The sequence below is a fragment of the Scyliorhinus torazame genome, chromosome 1 (genome assembly GCF_047496885.1).
Source record: "Scyliorhinus torazame isolate Kashiwa2021f chromosome 1, sScyTor2.1, whole genome shotgun sequence".
Taxonomy (NCBI): domain Eukaryota; kingdom Metazoa; phylum Chordata; class Chondrichthyes; order Carcharhiniformes; family Scyliorhinidae; genus Scyliorhinus; species Scyliorhinus torazame.
In genome coordinates, this window is record NC_092707.1 from 406944850 (window position 1) to 406964239 (window position 19390).

The following is a 19390-nucleotide window of genomic DNA, read 5'->3' on the forward strand; positions in this document are numbered from 1 at the left end:
TTACCATCACCTTCTCTGACAAATGGGCAGTTAATTCCACCTTTACTAGCGATGCCCATATGCTGAGAATGTTCGCATGCAGCTGAACACGTCCAGCAGTGTGTGCACAGCAAGATCCCACCATCATCACTCCAGTGAATAATGGGTTTGTTTTGGCTGATATTTATTCTACGCTGTAATGGAGGGAGGAAGATTAGCAGACACTTGTTAGAATATGGATTTGCCAACCAGAAAAATAAATTTAAAAACTAAGTTGGTGAATATTTGTTTGGTTAGGCTATTACGTAGACTTACATGGGCTGCACAGAACAGAAACAGGCCATTCGGCCCAACTGACAGATACCAGTGTTCTTGACCTGAATCTCCTCCAGCCCCAGCCTCCTATTCCTTTCTTCCTCCAGGTGTTTTTATATAATTCATCTCAATCATTCGCTGTGGGAGTGAGTTCCACATTCTCGCCACTCTCTGGGTGAAGAACCTTCTCCTCAATTCCTGGTTAGATTTGTTAGTGCTGACCTTTTATTTAGTCTGCCCGACAAGTGGAAACACCTTCTCCACATCTCGCCTATCAAAACCTTTCTTAACTCTACAAGCACACCCTTCATTCTCATCTCTACTGGAACCAAGAACCCCAGCCTCTTCACTCTTTTACTGATAGTTCAAACCAGTCCAACAACGTTGAGGCAGGAAGCCGGCATTCTGAACACATCTCCCATTGTGGATGCGAAGATTTCATAGAATTTCCAGTGCAGAAGGAGGCCATTCGACCCATCGAGTCTGCACCGGATCTTGGAAAGAGCACCCTACCCAAGGTCAACACCTCCACCCTATCCCCATAACCCAGTAACCCCACCCAACACTAAGGACAATTTTGGACACTAAGGGCAATTTATCATGGCCAATCCACCTAACCTGCACATCTTTGGACTGTGGGAGGAAACCGGAGCACCCGGAGGAAACCCACGCACACACGGGGAGGATGTGCAGACTCCGCACAGACAGTGACCCAAGCCGGAATCGAACCTGGGAACCTGGAGCTCTGAAGCAATTGTGCTATCCACAATGCTACTGTACTGCCCACACTGGATGGACAGGAGCTACTCACCACCAGTCAGAGCCTTGGAATGCACCCGTCTGATGGAGCCTGGTGGTGTGAGCTGACCGTTTCATCACTGACTGCCTTGAAACATTTCTGTTATCAGAGTGATTTAGGAAGTAAGAACAGGAAGAGACCATTTCAGACCTTCAAGCCAGTTCCGCCAGTCAACAATAAGGGCTGATCGACACCTCAACAATATTCATTGACCTTTGTTCCAAATCTCTCGATACTCTTACAAAATAAAAATCTATTGACAGAACTGTGGATGTACCTACACCTCAGACTCTGCAGCGGTTCACCAAGGCAAAACCTTCAACACCCACAGTGCTTTGGGAGAGAGTGGGGGTGGTTTTGAGCCCGCATTAGCCGTCAGTGAGAAACGCGGTGCAGGCTCAACATCCGAGAGAATCGGAAAACACAATCGGCTGGGCCCATAGCTGTTCTGGGAGCTGCACCACAGAGAAAACAGCCCCGTTTGAGACAGTACCATCCGAGGGTCTTCCGACACGGACATGTCATCTACAATGTCGGAGGCACAGTGCTGGAGAAGGCTGAACTTGTCCCGGAGAGCGGTGGACCACCATTGCTACATCCTGAGCTGGCACCACATGGACTGGGAGAGCACCCACTGCACGTGGCCTGAAAGACGAGCTGTTTGGTGAATTGGACATGCTGAATTCCCCCTCTGTGTACCCGAACAGGCGCTGGAGTGTGGCGACTAGGGGATTTTCACAGTAACTTCATTCCAGTGTTAATGTAAGCCTTCTCGTGACACTAATAAAAATTATTATTATTAAAGTTTCCGCCGCCCTGAGCGTCTAGGCAAGTGGCTCGTTTCAGGGCAGCACTGCTGACCTGTGTGGCATTTCACAGTCAGCCGCACACGAATGCATTCGGGGGGTGACAGATGCCCTTTATGTGGCAGCCCACATGTATATCAATTTGGACCGGGACAAGGCGACCTCGGACGTCAGGACCATTTTGTCACCCGTTTAGCAGGCAAGCCCGAGTTGCAGGGTGTGATAAACTGCACCCACCTGGCCCTTCAGCCTCCATGGTATCATGAGGTATCATTCAGGAACTGCAAGGCAATCCACTCCCTCAATATCCAACTCCTTGGTGACCACACAATGCACATAATACATCCATGACAGTTACATCGTGGGACGATATCAGATCCCAAACTTGTTGAGGGAGAGCAGCATCTGCAGGGTTGGCTCCTTGGGGTCAAGGGGTACACACTCAGGAGGTGGCTGATGACACCAGTATGGAGACTTACTATAAAGAGAAGATGGGGGAGTGACACATCATCGCGGGTGAGGAGGAGGTCGAGGAGGGGGGGCGAGGGACAACTCCCAGAGATAGAAGAGGAAGGACCTCAGGCCATGACCAGGAATTGGAATGCCCTCATAGCCTCTCAGTTTGGGACGACCAGGACCAGGAATTGAAAAGCTGTCCCTACCCTGGGGTGTAACATCTCATCAGTAATGTGGTGCCAGCGGTGGGGGTCTCATGATGGTGCCCAAGTTCAGGGACAGGGTGCTAATGCCATTGGCCAGACACTGGGGAGAATGATGATGACTTGTATTTAGGACCGAATGATGGTCACCGATATGTCTGACTCCTGCCTGACAGAGAGCTGGACGCGTCTGGAGCCCTGCCACTCTCACACTCCATAGGGGTGAAGCACCGAGTGTGTGTGGGGTTTGTGGAACATGGCGCCATTAAATAACAGGATGGAGGTAATGTTTGTTTACAAGTGCTATATTACAGTGGTGACCAATTTTAACGGGTGCCTATGTTCACCAGTGCCCACGAGGTGCCTACAGTTTCTTGCTCTTCCTCACCCTGCCACTATGTCTAGGTGTATCCCCCAGGGCCCACAGCTGAGATTGAGACAGCCTGCTGCCTTCCATGCCATGTTGCCTGAAGTCTTGCTGTTCTCGGGAGCAAACACTCGTGGATTCCCACCTGTGCCTGCACCATGTAGTTTAAGTCCTGCACCATGGAACTCATGCCCTCAGCCATGGAGGTCATGAGCTGAACCATGGAGCGGTCATCCTCCGTCATGGAGTGCCCATCCTGCACCAAGGTTTCCACTGTGGATGCCCCACTCGCAGTCTTGGCCTTGTTGAGGTGGAATGACGGCACCATCTCTTCAGGCAAGAGGCAATGGAACTCTTCCAGTCAGCCTTCCAGTCCGAGGATGGATCATGTCATCCCTTCCTGATTCTCGCGACTCTGCCGTTGCTGTTCCATCAACTCTGTGACAACCTGACCTAGGGGGGCACATCAGCCAGGGGTTGAGCAGAATCCTGAGTGCCGAATCCCTGTGACATCCTAGCCTCTACTTGCTGTGGTGCATCAGCTGTGAGGTGCTCACCAGTGAGTGACCCAGAAGCCTGCCTACTAGTTAATCCCTCCGAGGTGTGAGTACCTGCGCATCGTGGAGGATGTGATGCCTCTTCAATGGTGTGGGGCTGGTTTAGCACAGTGGGCTAAGACAGCTGGCTTGTAATGCGGAATAAGACGGGTTCAATTCCCGTTCCAGCCTCCCTCAATAGGTGCCAGAATGTGGCGACTAGGGGCTTTTCACAGTAACTTCATTGAAGCCTACTTGTGACAATAAGTGATTATTATTATGTCTGAGAATTCTCCCTCGGAGCTGCTCATTTCAGTGGTCTCCAAGGGGTGTGAGGATGGTTATAGTCATACAGTTATAGAATCAGGGGCAGCACGGTAGCCTTGTGGATAGCACAATTGCTTCACAGCTCCAGGGTCCCAGGTTCGATTCCAGCTTGGGTCACTGTCTGTGCGGAGTCTGCACGTTCTCCCCGTGTGTGCGTGGGTTTCCCCCGGGTGCTCCGGTTTCCTCCCACAGTCCAAAGATGTGCAGGTTAGGTGGATTGGCCATGATAAATTGCCCTTAGTGTCCAAAATTGCCCTTAGTGTTGGGTGGGGTTACTGGGTTATGGGGATAGGGTGGCGGTGTTGACCTTGGGTAGGGTGCTCTTTCCAAGAGCCGGTGCAGACTCGATGGGCCGAATGGCCTCCTTCTGCACTGTAAATTCTATGAATCATACATCACAGAAAAGGCCCTTCAGCCCATTGCGTCAGCGGTGGTCAAAAAACAACCACCAAACCATTCTAATCCCAATTTCCTGCACTTGGCCCATTGCCTTGTATACCTGGGATCGCAAGTGTACATCTAAATACCTAAACGTTCTGACGCTGTCTGCCTCCACCACCCTTTCAGACAGCGAATTCCAGACTCCCACCACCCTCTGGGTAAAAAGATTTTTCCTCACATCCCCTCTGAACCTGCCCCTCACCTTAAATCTCTGCCCCCTGGTCATTGATCCCTCCACCAAGGGGAAATGTTTGGTCCTGTCTACTCTATCTATGCCCCTCATATCATGGGCTGGATTCTCTTCACCCCGATTGCGAAATCGCGTTCGGTGATGGGGGCGGAGAATCCTTTTTCCCGCACAAAATCGGGACATGCGCCGGTTCCGCTATGCTCCATCCCCAACCGGCCGAATTCCCCACGGCGTGTTTCTAATCCGGTCCTGCCGTTTGGAAACCTGGCTTCGCGACTGCGGACTCAGTTCAGGTCCGCCACAGTCGGGGGAGGGCCGATCGGAGGGCAAGGGGAGGCCTCAATTGGGACTGGAGGCTATGTGAGCGGGCAGTCCGGGTCGGGCGAGCGGTCGATGCGGTGCACTATTTCGGCAGTCCAGGTCCGCGGGCTGAGTCCGCCGTGGGGCACGGCGCGGAGGCCCCCGTCGTGAGCATACATGGCTTCTGACCCGGACGTGCGGGGGCCATATCGGCAGCTGGAGCTGCGAGCGCCATGACAGCTGTCTGCCAGCCCCCTGCAAGGCTGTGACGCCAGTTTTTCTGGCAGGAAAGACCACAGTTTCCATGACGACGTGGGGGACACAGTCCCAAAAACGGAGAATCCAGCCCCATGTCTCCCTCAGTCTCCTCCGCTCCAAGGAAAACAATCCAAGTCTATTCAATCTCTTTTCATAACGAACACTCTCCAGCCCAGGCAACATCCTGGTAAATCTCCTCTGCATCCTTTCCAGAGCTATCACATCCCTCCTATAATGTGGATTTCAGAACTGCACACAATACTTTAGCTGTGGCCCAACCAACGTTTTATACAGTTGCAGCATAACCTCTCTGCTCTTAAACTCTATGCCTCGGCTAATAACAGCAAGTATACCAAATTTCTTCTGAACCACTGTGTCCACCTGCTCTGCCACCTTAAGGGATGGGTGTACATGCACACCAAGGTCCCTCTGATCCTCGTTGCTTCTCAGGGGCCTGTCGTATATCATGTATTCCCTTGCCTTGTTTGTCCTGCCCAAGTGCATCGCCTCACACACAACCGGATTGAATTCCATTTGCCACTGATCACCATCATTCGGGGTGGCATGGTGGCACACCGGTTAGCACTGCTGTCTCACTGCGCCAGCGACCCGGGTTCAATTCCAGCCTCGGGTGACTGTCTCTCCGTGTGTGCGTGGGTTTCCTCCGGGTGCTCCGGTTTCCTTCCACAGTCCAAAGATGTGCAGATTAGGTGGATTGGCCATGATCTATTGCCTCCTCATGCCAGCGATGTGCAGGTTAGGTTGGGTTATGGGGATAGGGTGGGGGAGTCAGCCTTGATAGGGTACTCTTTCAGAGGGTCAGTGCAGACTTGATGGGCCGAATGGCCTCCTTCTGCACTCTAGGAATCCTATTCTTCTATTCTATTCTATTTTGACTAGCCTGTCCGTATCCTCCTGTGATCGAAGGCTATCCTCCTCACTATGTACCACCTCACCAATTTTTGTACCGTCCGCAGACTTACTGATCAACCCACCTACATTCATATCTAAATCATTTATATAAACCACAAACAGCAAGGGCCCCAACACTGATCCCTGCCGGACCCCACTGGACACAGGCTTCCAGTTGGGCTGCTTGCCTGATTGCCCTGCAAGGGAAGGGAGATGGCATTAGTACATCACGGGGGATAAATGATGCGAGATGTTTGCTCATGAGGGGCGAAATTCTCCGGTATCGGCGCAATGTCCGCCGACTGGCGCCCAAAACGGCGCAAATCAGTCGGGCATCGCGCCGCCCCAAAGATGCGGAATGCTCCGCATCTTTGGGGGCTGAGCCCCAAACTTAAGGGGCTAGGCCCGCTCCGGACGAATTTCCGCTCCGCCAGCTGGTGGAAAAGGCCTTTGGTGCCCCGCCAGCTCGCGCGGATATGACATCTCCGGGCGGCGCATGCGCGGGAGCGTTAGCGGACGCTGACAGTTTCCCGCGCATGTGCAGTGGAGGGAGTCTCTTCCGCCTCCGCCATGGTGGAGACCGTGGCGAAGGCGGAAGGGAAAGAGTGCCCCCACGGCACAGGCCCGCCCGCGGATCGGTGGGCCCCGATCGCGGGCCAGGCCACCGTGGCGGCTCCCCCCGGGGCCAGATCGCCCCGCGCCCCCCAGGACCCCAGAGCCCGCCCGCGCCGCCTTGTCCGGTAAGGTAGGTGGTTTAATCTACGCCAGCGGGACAGGCATTTTAGCAGCGGGACATCGGCCCATCTGGGCCGGAGAATCGCGGGGGGGGGGGGGGGTCCCGCCAACCGGCGCGGCGCGATTCCCACCCCCGCCGTATATCCGGTGCTGGAGAATTCGGCAACCGGCGGGGGCGGGATTCACGCCAGCCCCCGGCGATTCTCCGACCCGGCGGGGGCTCAGAGAATCTTGCCCCAGGTCCTTGACTGTGCCCTTAAGGTTGCCACTTTTGCTCACTGCCCCCACTTTGCCGCTGCCTGATTTTGGCCCTCCCCAGCCAACTCAAGGGCTCTTATGGGGTGAGGCAATGGAGCTCACACATCACTCAGGGTGACTGTGCCCTGTCACGACTGTTGTGCTCATGTTTGTCCTGCAGAGAGGCAGATGGTGAGATCGTAGGCAGATGTCCTGACAGTTCAGATGGTTGAGGAGTAGCATGCATGGGGCTGGAGTGGAAGGGGGAATGTGAGGAGCAGAGTAGATACTGGGGGAGGGGCACCATGGGGATTGGGGTTGGGGGGGGGAGAAAGAAGGCCTCGTGACAGGTGGGGAACTGGCGAAGTGGCTGGGTGAGAGATCACCTTGCAAGTGGGAGAGGTGGGTGAAAAGTGCAGTGAGAGACTGGAAGAGGCAAACTTGGACTGGCCATGTCAAACAGATCATTCATCTTTTTGCTGCACTGCTGCCCAGTCCTCTCTGGAGGGAGCTGGCACTCACTAATGCCACCATAGCCTAACCGGCAGGGATGGTCACCTGGCTGGGGGGATGCCCGGGGGAATGCGGGTGTAGGACATGCTGTCTCTGCTGGCCTCCATCCAGTAGCCTGGTGAGGGCTCCCTCCAAGAATTTTGGAGCAGGCTTCCTGTGGCACGGTGGTACAGTGGCTAGCACTGCTGCCTCACAGCTGCAGAGACCCGGGTTCAATTCCAGCCTTGGGTGACTGTGTGGAGTCTGCACGTTCTCCCCGTGTCTGCGTGGGTTTCCTCCGGGTGCTCCGGTTTCCTCCCACAGTCCAAAATGTGCAGGTTAGGTGGATTGGCCATGATAAATTGCCCTTAGTGTCCAAAGATGTGGAGGTTAGGTGGTATTGGGATAGGGTGGGGAAATAGGCTTGGGGGTGACGTGCTCTTTGAGAGGGTTGGTGCAGACTCGATGGGCCAAATGGGCTCCTTCTGCACAGCAGGGATTCAATGATTCTATAGTTCCCGGCTGCCATCCCCCAGTTGGATCTGGAAAAGGTGCTGGGAGGTGTTTAAATGGAGCTCCCCAGTAATTGCAGTAAGTTTCCCTGGGGTGAGCGAATCAGTGAGAGGCTGCCCAGAGCCCGGTGTAATTCACAGGAAGAAAAATATTTTTGCTTGAGAGGCTGAAAATCCCCGAAAAGCAGGATTTGCACCATTTTTCTCACCAGAACTGACATGTCATTTTCTGCTCAGATTCTGCCCAATGATTCAGAGTTCCATTGTTGTGAAGCAGAGCTTTATAGATGTCACCCCTGAATGGACTGGGTTGAATTTCACACTCATTTCCCCCTTCTTCTTCATTACCCCACCAGAAGAAAGTTTTTCTGTGTCTACCCGAAAAAATCCTTTAATTATCTTGAAAACCACAATCAAATTATCCCTTAGTCTTCTCTACTCGAGGGAATGTCTCTCAGCTTAGCCTGTGCCACTTGCCTTTGTAATTTAGCAATTTAGAGCCCTGTTAATTTAAAAAAAAAAACTCTGTCAAGTGTCTCTGATATAGATACTAATTTAGATGCGAAAATAGCAAACCATAATATTTATTTCAGAGACAGGTAATAGCTAACTTTTTCATTTTACTTTTGTTTTGATAGCTGGAATTCTATTTTGGATAATTTTACGGCTGATTCTAGAATGTAAATTTGACCTATAATTAACATGGCGCATTTAATAAACAGTATTTCCTTCCTAATCAGTTAGGTGACAGGACAATCGCAGAGTTTTCTGTCGGTTGTTTAAGGCTTTAACTGCACACATTGTAAATGGAAACTGAGGGTGCATTCTGGAGAAGACAGCAGACCCACAGGGTGGAGGCTGGGCATGTGAGAGGAAATCACCCAATCATCCCTCACATTGGCAGCACCAGAGAAGAGCGAGGAGCACTGGGTGTAAGGCTGAAGACAGCAGCTGCAAAACACAAAGGGAGTGGCTCAGCCAGTGACTGTGTTTAAATCATAGTGTTACAGGCCTGCTGGATTCGAACTGCAACCTCAGCCTTCCGACCATCCTCAGCTCCCCAGGTACATTATTACTGAATGCGAGGTGGCTGCCTCCTTTCCTTTCTCCTTCCTGTTTAATTATTGTTTGTTGCCCCACCCCAGGTGTAGAGTCAAGCCAAGCTCCAGCTTACATCACAGAGAGAGAGAAACAAGGGCCCAGTCTTCTGGATGAGTAATAGCCCTGTCACCAGGCTTTGCCTGATGATGATAAGGGATACAACAGTAGCCAGCTTATGCCAATTAACCTAAAGGCAAATAGTTTATGTCTGGGTAGGTCTGTATATGTGTATCTGTCTGTACATGTATGTGTGTCTGTATGTGTGGGGGGGTGTCTGTCAGTGTGTTTGTATATTCATGCGTGTGTCTGTACATGTCTTTCAGTGTGTATCCGTGTGTGTGTCTGTGGGTGTCTCGATGTGTGTAGGGGTGTGTGTGTGGGTGCTTGTCAGTGTGTGTCGAGGGGTGTGTGTGTAGGTGTGTGTCGAGGGGTGGGTGTGTGTCGAGGGGTGTGGGTGTGTGTGGGTGCGTATCTGTCTGTGTGTGTCGGGGTGTGTGTGTGTTGGGGTGTGGGTGTCTGTCAGTGTGTGTGGGTGGGTGTCTGTCAGTGTGTGTGTGCGTGTCTGTCAGTGTGTGTCGGGGTGTGTGTGTGTAGGTGTGTGTCGAGGGGTGGGTGTGTGTCGGGGGGTGTGGGTGTGTGTGTGTGGGTGCGTGTCTGTCAGTGTGTGTGTGTCGGGGTGTGTGTGTGTCAGGGTGTGGGTGTCTGTCAGTGTGTGTGTGGGTGGGGGTCTGTTGTGTGTGTGTGCGTGTCTGTCGGGGTGTGTGTGTTGGTGGGTGTCTGTCAGTGTGTGTGTGTTTGTCTCTGTCTGTGTGTGTGTCGGGGTGTTTGTGTGTGTGTGGGTGGGTGTCTGTCAGTGTGTGGGTGGGTGTCTGTCAGTGTGTGTGTGCGTGTCTGTCAGTGTGTGTCGGGGTGTGTGTGTGGGTGGGTGTCTGTCAGTGTGTGTGTGTGTGTGTTTGTCTCTGTCAGTGTGTGTGTGTGTGTGTGTGTTTGTCTCAGTCAGTGTGTGTTTTGGGGGGTGTGTGTGTGGGTGGGTGGGTGTCTGTCAATGTGTGTGTGATGTGTCCCCAAGCCAACAAAATGTAGGAAATAGGCAGAAAATCATCGGCATACAAAAAAGATCCTTGTGCAGGAAACAACTGGGTTGCGGGGTTTGAATTCAAGTCAAAAACTGCTGGGAATGTTCAGCAAGTCATGCAGGTGGCATCTGTGCAGAGAGGGCAGGGTTAATGATTCAGGACTACCCATGTTCAGTGTGTGATGGGGGATGGGAGGCACAAGCCATGGTAGGGAGTTGGGGGAAGGAGCTGGGGGTGGACGGGCGGGGGGGGGGGGGGGACGGGGGGGGGGGGACGACGGAGATTCTCAGGCAATGGTGCTGGGTCAGAGGGGGAGGTAACAAGCTCCCACATCTCCCAGTTAGACTTGCCAATAATGTCCCTTTTAAGATACAATAAGAAGTCTTACAACACCAGGTTAAAGTCCAACAGGTTTGTTTCGAATCACTAGCTTTCGGAGCGCTGCTCCTTCCTCGGGTGAATGAAGAGGTATGTTCCAGAAACATATATATATAGGTCTGTCTATATATATGTTTCTGGAACATACCTCTTCATTCACCTGAGGAAGGAGCAGCGCTCCGAAAGCTAGTGTTTGAACAAACCTGTTGGACTTTAACCTGGTGTTGTAAGACTTCGTACTGTGCTCACCCCAGTCCAACACCGGCGTCTCCACATCATGGCTACCTTTTAAGATAGGCAGCAACATGAAAGATCCCACACACAACTCAACCCATAAAGTACACTGTGTGGCCAGCCACGCAAAAGCCTCAAAGGGGTGAAAAGGCTTTAAATTGCCTGAAATGCAGCATAAAATGTAGAGATTGTGCTCTGGGATGATCCAGAAGTGTCCTGGAATTGAAAAATTAATTTACAGGATGTTTTAAATAATCATTCGAGATTGAAACAAAATTGTGTTTGTATTATTTCTTTGAACAATTAATCCTGGCTGTTGGGGAATAAAAGGCCGACTGAGAATGAGGACCAATCTCACTCGGTAACACTGCTCCATTTCCAATCCGCCAGTGGGAAGGGAATACTGCAGGAGGATATACTTGGAGTGTGGGGTGGATAGTTCACGGTGGGAATCATGTGATAAGAGATTTACCAACCCTGTGATCCTTCGGGATCAGCTGTGTGAGTTCAGGAGAGGGTTCATCTCGCACCAAAGGAAGAGGCAGAACACTGGGAGAGCCAATCAGTGCAGGACACACATTACAGCTAACGTAAGTCTTGTTAACAGAGCAGCCAGATTCCCTGGTGGTAATGTTACCGCAGCACCAATGTATTTGTTTGGTTGTCATAATAGAAACGGAGCAATTGTCAGGAGACGAGCAGCAACAAAAGAAAACAGATATAACTCAACCCAAAACCACATCCGCAACTCCCTGTGAGCAATCTGTGACTGCTGTGTCTGAGTGGGTTCGTTAGGTAGTCAGTCCAGGCCTCTGATAAAGTGACGATTTTACTCCAGTGACTAGTTTCACTCAGCAAAGTGTTTACAGGGGCTCTGGGCACAGTGGCTGCCTGCTAAAAGGGAACATTAGTACTGTGGGTTAGAAAGTGGGTTGGATGTTTTAACATTACATGACAGAGAGGACTATCAGACTTCAATTAGTTTAATTGAATCTAAAACAAAGAAAGACAAAGAAATACAGTGATTTTAATAGGCTAGGAATTAAATTGGCTAAATGAAGTCTTGAAAAAAATCTTTTATGGGACGTGGGCATTGTTTATGGGCCAGCATTTTTATTGTCCGGCCCTAATTGCCCTTGAGAAGGTGGTGGTGAGCTACCTTCATGAGCCGCTGCCATCCATGTAATGTAGGTACACCCACGGTGCAGACAGGATGGAATTCCAGTGTCCATCTTGCATTGCCGCAATACGATATAGCAATTATCAGACAACACAAGACCAAGGTCCATTTACTTCACCTTCAGCTATCCTGCCTGGCAGTCATATTACCCAACCAGAAAGGATAATCAAAGTGATCAATCTGTATCAATGTGTCTACCAGCAAACCAGACACGAGGTGAGAAAACCCCCCAGTGTTTGAGAGCTTTGAGCCCCATTGTTCCAAAGTCACCTGTTCCTCCCTAGCCCATACGTCACGTGTCAAAATACTCAAAGACAGTGGCCTCTGAAAGGGATAGAACAGGGGCGAAATTCTCCGGAAATGGCGCGATGTCCGCCGACTGGCGCCCAAAACGGCGCAAATCAGTCGGGCATCGCGCCTCCCCAAAGGTGCGGAATGCTCCGCATCTTTGGGGGCCGAGCCCCAACCTTAAGGGGCTAGGTCGGCGCGGGACGAATTTCCGACCCGCCAGCTGGCGGAAAAGGCCTTTGGTGCCCCGCGCCCCCCCAGGACCCCGGAGCCCGCCCACGCCACCTATTCCTTAATACATGTAGTGAACAAAACTCTACCAATCACAGATTTAAAGTTAACAATTGACTTACCATCAAGGGGGTTCCAAACATCTTCCATCCTTTTGTGTGCTGAAGTGCTTCCTAGTTTCACTCCTGAAAGGACTGGCTCTAATTTTAATCTTTGCCCGTTGTCCCAGCCTCCCCAGCCAGTGGAAATATTCTCTTCCCATCAACCGAATGTGTTCCCCTCTGAAAAACATTGATCAAATCACCCCTTTAATTTATAAATGCCATGATGTACAACACTAGCTTCAGTAATGTTGCATTGTAATTAAGCATTTTGAGTTTCAGGTATCAATCTGACTAATCTCACAGAAGGAAAAACACAGTAAAACGTGTTTGAACTGTTACAGTAAAAACACAGTAAAACGTGTAAAACTGTGCCGAAACGTGTATCCCTTAAAACTGAGCTCCAGAATTTTTGCTGCTAGTATTATGATTTACTGGGATTTACTGGTTCCTCCTTCACCATCCCCCACACCACAGCTCACCCTTGCATTCAAATCCTCTAAATATAAAAGCCAGCATTCTATTAGCCATTTTGATTTGTTTCTATACTTGTTAATTACATCATCTACCTAACCTCACGAATGCTAATTTATACCTGGATTAAACAATGCTATTTATTTCCATTGTTTCCCCAGCAATTTGTTCCATGGATTCTCCACTCTCACAGAAACAACTCTCAGAATCTCACAGTGCAGAAGTGGCCCTTCGGCCCAACGAGCCTGCACCAACACGTGTAAAAAAACACCTGGGGCGAGAGTCTCCGACCCCCCGCCGGGTCGGAGAATCGCCGGGGGCTGGCGTGAATCCCGCCCCTGCCGGTTGCCGAATTCTCCGGCACCGGATATTCGGCAGGGGCAGGAATCGCGCCGCGCTGGTTGGCGGCCCCCCCCCCCGGCGATTCTCCGACCCGGATGGGCCAAAGCCCCGCTGCTAGAATGCCTGTCCGCCGGCGTGGATTAAACCACCTCTCTTGCCGGCGGGACAAGGCGGCGCGGGCGGGCTCCGGGGTCCTGGGGGGGGGGGGGCGCGGGGCGATCTGGCCCCGGGGGGGTGCCCCCACGGTGGCCTGGCCCGCGATCGGGGTCCACTGATCCGCGGGCGGGCCTGTGCCGTGGGGGCACTATTTTCCTTCCGCCTTCGCCACGGTCTCCACCATGGCGGAGGCGGAAGAGACTCCCTCCCCCGCGCATGCGCGGGGATGCTGTGAGCGGCCGCTGACGCTCCCGCGCATGCGCCGCCCGGCAATGTCATTTTTGCACCAGCTAGCAGGGCACCAAAGGCCTTTGCCGCCAGCTGGCGGGGCGTAAATCAGTCCGTCACGGGCCTTGCCTCTCAAGGTTAGGGCTCGGCCGCTCAAGGGGCGGAGGATTCCGCACCTTTGGGGCGGCGCGATGCCGGACTGATTCGTGACGTTTTTGGCGCCGGTCGGCGGACATCGCGCCGGTTATGGAGAATTTCGCCCCTGACGTGGCTATCTAATGCCATTTGTTAGCACTTGGCCCTTAAATATTAAGATGTGCCAAGTGCTTATCCAGGTACTTTTTAAAGGATGTGAGGCAACCCGCCTCTACCACCCTCCCAGGCAGTGCGTTCCAGACCCTCACCACCCTCTGGGTAAAATGTTTTTCCTCAAATCCCCCCTAAACCTCCTGCCCCTCACCTTGAACTTGTGTTCCCTCGTAACCAACCCTTCAACTAAGGGGAGCAGCTGCTCCCTATCCACCCTGTCCATGCCCCTCATAATCTTGTACACCTCGATCTGATTGTCCCTCAGTCTTCTATGCTTCATTGAAAACAATCCAAGCCTATCCAACCTCCCTGAATAATTGAAATGTTCCGTCCCAGGCAACATCCTGGTGAACCTCCTCTGCACTCCCTCCAGTGCAATCACATCCTTCCTGTAATGTGGCGACCAGAACTGCACACAGTACTCCAGCTGTGGCCTCACCAAAGTTTTGTAATCTGTGCCTTGATTGATAAAGGCAAATGTCCCATATGTCTTTTTCGCCACCGTATTAACCTGCACTTCCGCCTTCAGAGATCTATGGACAAACACGGCCAGGTCCCTTTGTTCCTCGGAACGTCCCAGTGTCAGGCCATTCATTTAATACTTCCTTCTCACATTACTACTTCCAAAGTGGATCACCTCACACTTTTCAGGCTTACATTCCATCTGCCACTTATCCACCTATTTGACCATCCCATCAATACCTTTCTGTAACCCAAGACACTCAGCCTAACTGTTCACCACCTGGCCATTCTTTGTGTCATCCGCAAACTAATCCTACCCCCCACATATGTCGTTTAGAAAGTGAGGAATAATAGGGACCCAGCACAGGTCCCTGTGGTATGCCACTGGTCACTGGCTTCCAGGCACTAAAGCAGCCATCTGTCATCACCATAAGACCACAAGAAATAGGAGCAGAATCAGGCCACTCGGCCCATCGAGTCAGCTCCACCATTCAATCATGGCTGATATTTTTTCATCCCCATTTTCCTGCCTTCTCCCCATAACCTCTGATCCCCTTATTAATCAAGAACCTATCTATCCCTGTCACCTTCTGTCTACTCCCACTCAGCCAATTTTGAATCAACTTTTTCAAATGACCCTCGGCAGGATTCTCCGGTCTGCCAGCTGCATATTTCTCAGCTGCGCCATCAGCTAATGGCGGAATTCTATCTTCCCGCTGATGTCAATGGTATTTCCTATTGTAATCACCCACGCCGCTGGGAAACCCGCTGGCGGGGGTGTGCTGCCAGCGGGAAAAGTGAATCGCAACGACCGAAGAATTCCGGCCCATGTATCCCTTGTGCATTTGCCTTCTTTATAAGTCTCCCATGTGGAACCTTGTCAAAGGCTTTGCCGAAATCCATGTAAACTACATCAACTGCACTTCCCTCATCTCCACACCTGGCCACATGCTCAAAAAATTCAATCAAATTTGTTAGGCATGACCTCCCTCTGACAAAGCCATGCTGACTATTCCTGACAAAGCCTTGCCTCTCCAAGTGGAGGTAGATTCTCTCCTTCAGAATCTTCTCCAATAGTTTCCCAACCGCTGACGTGAGACTCGCTGGTCTGCAATTCCCTGGCTTATCTCTACAAACTTTCTCAAATAGTGGGACCACATTAGCTGCTCTTCAGTCCTCTGGCACCTCCACCGTGGCCAGAGAGGAATTAAAAATTTGGGTCAGAGCCCCTGCAATCTCCTCCCTCACCTCCCACAGCTTCCTGGGAGACAATACATCCAAACCTGGAGATTTGTCCAGTTTTAAGCCTGCCAACACATCCAATATCTTGTCACTCCCTATGTCAATTTGCTCCAGAGCCTCGCAGTCTCTCTCCCTAGGTTCCATACCTACCTTCTCATTCTCATGGGTGAAGACAGATCTGACGTATTTGTCCAACACCCTACCAATGTCCTCTGGCTCCACACACAGATAGGTCCTTGGTCCCGGTTGGGCCCTAATCTTTTCCTGGTTATCCTCTTCCCATTGATATACTTATCGTTTATCTTGGGATTTTTCCTACTTTTACCAGCCATACCTTTCTCATATCCCCTCTTTGCTCTCCTAGTTGCCTTCTTAAACTCCACCTTCCACTTTCTGTACTCCACTAATGCCTCCGTTAATTTTCTCCCCTTGTACTTGCTAAAAGCCTCTCTTCTCCTTCTCATCGTATCCTGAATATCTCTGGTGATCCATAGTACTCTGGGTTTGTTACACCTTCCCATTATCCTAGAGGGAAAATGTTGGGCCTGTGCTCTCCCCATTTCATCTTTGAACAACCCCACTGCTCTTCTGTAGGTTTCCCCACAGGTAACTCTTTCCAGTCTACCTTGGCCAGATCCTGCCTTATTTTACTAAAATCATCTCTTCCCCCAATCCCCCAATTTTTTTTTTTTTTTTGCAACTTGTCTATTTCTTTGTCCACAACAAACTTAAATTGTACCATGTTGTGGTTGCTATCATTAAAATACTCCTCCATTACCACCTCACCCACTTGTCTGGCTTCATTCCCCAGAATTCGGTCCAGCTCTGCATTGTCCCTTGTTGAACCCGCTACATATTGAGCTAAAAGGTTCTCCTGCATACATTTTAAGAACTCCACTCCGTTTAAGCCCTTAACACTAACACTATGACTATCCCAATTAATGTTGGAAAAGTTGAAATCACCTCATATAATTAGCCGATTGTTATTATTTTTACACACCTCTGCAAATTGTGCACATATTTGCTCCTCATTTATCTGCTGGTGATCTAGGGCTCTGTAATAAATGGCGAGCAATGTGACTGTCCCTTTTTTTTCCTAAAACTAAACCACAAAGATTAATTTGTTGCCCCTCCAAGATATCAGGCGCGATCTAACCAAATTGGAGCAGAGTCCCGTGAAGGGGTAATTTAGGCCGATGTTTCCCGACGCTCGCAGCAGGAAAGTAGAGGTCATCCAGCCTTGCCTTACTCCTTTGAAACATAATACAGCTGTACGCCCTCTGACTTGATTGCTTGACTGTATTATGCTGTATCCTTATTCTGCTCACAGTCTGTGTCCCCTCCCCCAGCCAAATTAGTTTAAACAATTCCCTGGGTAGATTGTAAATGTACCCTTCCGACAGGCACATGCTGTGTCTTCCTGATTCCAGTGTTCTGGTTTCACCCCAGCGACAGGTCTTTCGCCGTTTAATGGAGGAGGAAGGTTGGGGAACAGACACACAGGTGGAGTTTTGAGAGAAAAGGCAGTAGAGGTGCCCGAAGATGCAGTGAAAGAGGTCGTTGGGGAAGGAGGTTTTGAAGCTGGAGAGATGAAGTAGGAAGATGATTGGGGACAGGAGTGTGAGACAGATGTAGGTGAGGGGTAACTGGAAGATGTGCTACTTATTGCCAAGGAGAGGAAGGTGTGAGATGCACTAGAAGAGCAGTGGGTGTGTATTCCGTTCTTTAATGTGATTTTACAGTGGAAAAACTGGTCTGATTAGTAAGTTTGCAGACGACACAAAGGTTGGTGGAATTGCAGATAGCGATGAGGACTGTCAGAGGATACAGCTGGATTTAGATTGTTTGGAGACTTGGGCAGAGAGATGGCAGATGGAGTTTAATCCGGACAAATGTGAGGTTATGCATTTCGGAAGGTCTAATGCAGGGAAGAGAATATACAGTGAATGGTAGAACCCTCAAGAGTATTAACAGTCAGAGAGATCTAGGCGTACAGGTCCACAGGTCACTGAAAGGGGCAACACAGATGGAGAAGGTAGTCAAGAAGGCATATGGCATGCATGCCTTCATTGGCCGGGGCATTGAGAAGAAGAATTGGCAAGTCATGTTGCAGCTGTATAGAACCTTAGTTAGGCCACACTTGGGTATAGTGTTCAATTCTGGTCGCCACACTACCAGAAGGATGTGGAGTTTTTAGAGAGGGTGCGGAAGAGATTTACCAGGATGTTGCCTGGTATGGAGGGCATTAGCTATGAGGAGTGGTTGAATAAACTCAGTTTGTTCTCACTGGAACGACGAGGTTGAGGGGCGACCTGATAGAGGTCTACAAGATTATGAGGGGCATAGACAGAGTGGATAGTCAGAGGCTTTTTCCCAGGGTAGAGGAGTCAATTACTAGGGGGCATAGGTTTAAGGTGCGAGGGGCAAGGTTTAGAGGAGATGTACGAGGCAAGTTTTTTACACAGAGGGTAGTGGGTGCCTGGAACTCGCTGCCGGAGGAGGTGGTGGAAGCAGGGACGATAGTGACATTTAAGGGGCGTCTTGACAAATACATGAATAGGATGGGAATAGAGGGATACAGATCCAGGAAGTGTGGAAGATTTTAGTCTAGACAGGCAGCATGGGCGGCACAGGCTTGGAGGGCCGAAGGGCCCGTTCCTGTGCTGTACTTTTCTTTGTTCTTTGTTCTTTTGCTCTAAAGACCCTTACTTTTCAGTCAGAAGGCTGTGGATTCAAGTCCCACTCCACAGATTTGAGCACAAAAACCTCGGCCGACATTGAGGGAGTGCTGCATTGACAGAAGTGCCATATTTCAGTTCTGAAGCTAAACCAAAGCCCTATCTTCCCTGTCAAGTGTGTGTGAGAGATTACAGAGTTATCTGAAGGACAGGGAAGTCCCCTCTCGTGGCCTAGGCAATATTTATCACTCAATCAACGTCACAGAGAGAGATTTTCACAAGAGGTTCAAGTTCCTTCCTTGCAATTTTTTCTCTTTCTATCGAACTGTTTTGCAACAATAAAACTCCAGCTGAACCAACCATAATCATTCCCATAACCAACAACAAAAATGCTTCTGTACAAATGAACTTGGACTTCATGACCTCAGATCTTCCCAAAGTGCTTTATGGAATTCTGCTCTTCTGACTGGCATCCTGCACATTCTCCCTTTTGCCCTTTCCAACCCATCCCACAACTAATATGGCACTCAGTCTCTTCTCTCCTTGTGAATCTACAGCCTCCGTCCACCCTCCCCCTCACCCCCCCCCCCCCGACCCCTTCCTGCTCCGTCTCTCACAACCTCTTCCATCATCGATCTCTCTTCATCATTTGACCATTAAGTATTTTTCAATTTGATGCAGGAAATGCAGTGGCCAAGTTGAGCATGGCAAGATCCCATAAATAGCAATATGAGCAAAATTATCAGCAATTTCAAAATTGCTGTTGGTTGAGGGATACATATTGGCTCAGACCCCGGGGATAACACCCTGCACTCTTTCAAAAAGTGCTGAGGAATATTTTCTACCGAATTTAAGAATGAATAAAAAATGGGTTAAAGTGATGTGGACAACAGGTGGGAGGTGGATTTGAGACCAGGAAGAGATCATTGACCTGATTGAGTGGTGGAGCAGGCTCGAAGGGTTGCATTGCCGACTTCTGATCCTAATTCCTATGTTCGGATGAAGTGAAGCTTGGCTGAATGTCTCATTCAAAGGATGACACCTC

The 19390-nt window shown here is 50.5% G+C and overlaps 1 protein-coding gene across 3 annotated transcripts in view; it reads left to right on the top strand.

Moving 5' to 3' along the window:
- LOC140428195 (uncharacterized) overlaps window positions 1-19390 on the top strand; it is a 44771-nt gene that overhangs the window by 5482 nt on the left and 19899 nt on the right. The window contains exon 1 of one of the 3 annotated variants that reach the window (XM_072514390.1): window positions 8713-8929. The exons of the other annotated variants lie outside the window; for them this stretch is intronic. The gene's annotated coding sequence lies outside the window, so the exon portion shown is untranslated. Of the gene's footprint in view, window positions 1-8712; window positions 8930-19390 lie in introns of those variants that run through there. 3 annotated transcript variants of the gene reach the window in all.